Source organism: Bison bison, unplaced genomic scaffold (genome assembly GCF_000754665.1).
Source record: "Bison bison bison isolate TAMUID 2011002044 unplaced genomic scaffold, Bison_UMD1.0 scf7180017864503, whole genome shotgun sequence".
NCBI lineage: Eukaryota > Metazoa > Chordata > Mammalia > Artiodactyla > Bovidae > Bison > Bison bison.
In genome coordinates this window covers 239,191-242,242 of record NW_011495061.1, presented here as the reverse complement: position 1 = coordinate 242,242, position 3,052 = coordinate 239,191, and positions in this window count along the sequence as shown.

The window sequence follows — 3,052 nt, the reverse complement described above, 5'->3', positions numbered from 1 at the left end:
ACTCTTATCTGAACAAAAGCTTGTGCACAGATGCATTTTATGCATCACTTCAGGGAGGCCACAGGCTCCCTGGGCTCTCCAAATCCCTCAGGTTAAGAGCTTCTGGCCCGGGAGTGAAAGAAAGTAAAAGCCAGCCCTTCCATCTTCCCCATTCCGACCTCTGGTCCCATCATATTCCGACCTCTGGTCCCATGAGAGGGACGGTGAATGCTCAGCGCTGTCCCAGCCGCACGGCTGCCAGAGGAGTTACAGCAGCAGACCTGCCCAATGGCGCCGCTGCTTCCTGCCTGCTGCCGGGCCTTGTGAGAAGGCCCCAAGGAGATCTAGGAAAAGCAAAGGGGAGTCCAACTCAGCAGAGCAGCCCCGAAGCACAGGGAGTTAAAGAAACAGGAAGCACGAGTCAGGTCAAGGAAGGACCCCTTTCTGATGGCTGCGCTGATAACGAGTGTGGCTGAAGGGTCCTGCTCCCTCCGCATGGGTCTCTGCGTCTGCAGGCACTTCCGGTTTGCCTCACCATGAGCGGCGGCTGCTGGTCAGAAGGCAGATCTTTTTTACCATCAATAAACTGTCTTTTCCCCGCTGTCAGCCCTGCAATCTGGCACTATATGCTCCTTGTTCCATTGGAGCTAACACTTCTGTAAAAGGAGATCTAACTGTCAAGAGTTCAAAATTCCAGGGGTCTGTGGAGTCCCGCCACCAATTCACCCCCCAGAGTTGTGTTTGAATCAGGTAAAAACGCTCATTACAGGCTTAGGATTGAGGATACTAAAGTGAGAACATGAATAAATTTAGAACGTTTGGAAAGTCTGATTTTAAAAGTATTTGTTTATCTTTAAAGTCCAATAAGAAAATTTTACTCTTGCTTATTTTGTCTGAGGAATAAACATGGAAAGATACTGAAAAAAAAAAAGCTACGAAATTTGAGGCTTTGAAGAAGGGAATTAAAAGAGAATGGGTCTCATGAAGAGTAACTCCTTTCAGATGGAGAAGCTGAGAGGAGAAAGAAATTGATTTAAGAAAAGATCTTACTATTAGAGCTGAGGCCATCTGCCATTTAGTCAAATTTGCTTTTCTGCATGCAGGGTCACCTTATACAGACTCGTACAGACACACAATACAGCTACCATCTCCACTGATATGCAGAGGGGTGCCCTGGCCACCGCTTCAGACCACCTTGTGGGCACTCAGGATGCTCAGCACTCTGTCCTGTGTGTCTCTGGGAAGTGACTCCTAGGAGGTCCATCCACTGAGCCGAGTTCCACTCTGTTTTCAAACAGCCCTTTAAATCCCTGAGGCCAGCACCCCTCTCTCTCATCACATAAAATGTCCCCCCGTGTGTCACTGCTCCTCATCAACATGGCTGCTGCTTTTATAATCAGTCTTCAGATATGGTCACCTGATTCTATTATTTTTTTTATGCTGAAGTCAGTCAAGTGTCTTATATCTTACTAGCATATTAATATGTCAGATTCAGAGAAATAATTCAAGGATGAAGCCAACTGATTATCCTCCTATCCATATGAAGTATAAATATAATCTCTGGAAGTTGGTGAAGGACAGGGAAGCCTGGTGTGCTGCAGTCCATGGGGTCGCAAAGAGTTGGACATGACTAAGTGACTGAACAATGATAAAATATCATCTCAATTGATAATGAATGTACAGTGCATAGGGGAAAGTGGGAGAAAAGCGTTTTAAAAATTGGATCAAGCTTATCTAGTAAAATTAGCAGTTGCAAATATTGTTTGAGGGAAGAACATAATGAATTATGAATTTTTCCTCTTTTGTGAAAGGAAAAAAGCAAAAGTCACAGAACATTCTCATGAGTAGACACATTTATTTATTTAGAAACTGCTTATTTTCTGTGAACCAATTTCCATTTTAAGAGTTTGTGGGGTTTCCGTAATGGCTCATGGTAAAGAATCCTGCCAATGCAGGAGACATGAGTTCAATCCCTGGTCCAGGAAGATCCCATGTGCCTTCAGAGGAACTAAGGCCATGAACCACAACCATCGAGCCTGTGCTCCACAGCCTGGGGGCCGCAGCTCCTGAGCCCACGCTCTGCCACCACTGAAGCCTGGGGGCCCTGGGGCCCACGCTCCATAACAAGAGAAGCCGCTGCAACAAGAAGGCCAGGCACCACAACCAGAGTGCTCCCCGCTCACCGCAACCAGAGCAAACCTGTGCAGCAGCAAGGACCCAGCACAGCCCCCACCCAAGAAAAGAGCCTGTGAAAGAACAGCTGAAGCCCACGCAGTGCTGTGCCTACCCATCCAGTGGCCTGAGCAGTGGGCACTGCAGGCCAGCCTTCAGGGGGAACTGCGGAGTAGGCAGCGAGCTCGCCTGCCCGCCTGTGGACTAGACAGCACGTCAGATCCAGTAGCGTTGCACTCAGCTGCTGAAGTGACCCATTCACGGTGAAGTCCTCCTTGGTCAGAGCTTGCTCAGCTGCCACCTGCTCTTCCCTTTTAATCTCTTCAGAATCTGCAGATGTAGAGATCAGGCACGACCTCCCAAGAGTGTTCACGGGAAAGGATGCCGCGCATGGGCAGAACTTCCAGGGTGAGCATCCGCCGAGTCAGACCCACCAACTGAGCTCCCTGGTTGCCAGGAATGGGTGGTCTCCAGAGTGCAGAGGAGAGTCCGTGTCACACAGACCGATGGTAAGAAGTTCACATACATGCCTCTGGGAGAGGCTGGCTGTCAGCCCAGGGATCGTAACTACCAGGAGTCTTAGCTCCTGGAAGCTGCCTGGGTCTGGTTAGTGGAGGCTCCAGGAGCAAAGCGGCAGCAAACTGCAGCTCAGCTCGCTGGCGAAGGTTCCTGGAGGACGCAGCAGGGACAGTAGCTGGGTTTTCAGTGGCAACGATGGCATGAGCTGCCTACAGAAGCTTCTCCCAGGTTCTCTTCGGATTCCTAATGTGGACGCCGCCACTTTTCCTTCTGTAGATGTACTGCTCCATTGGGAAGTAAAGGTTGGTGCCACCTAAGAGGGCCCCTGCTGCAAGGAACGTGATGACGTCGTCCTTCATTTGCCGGACAGCAAGGACCCAGG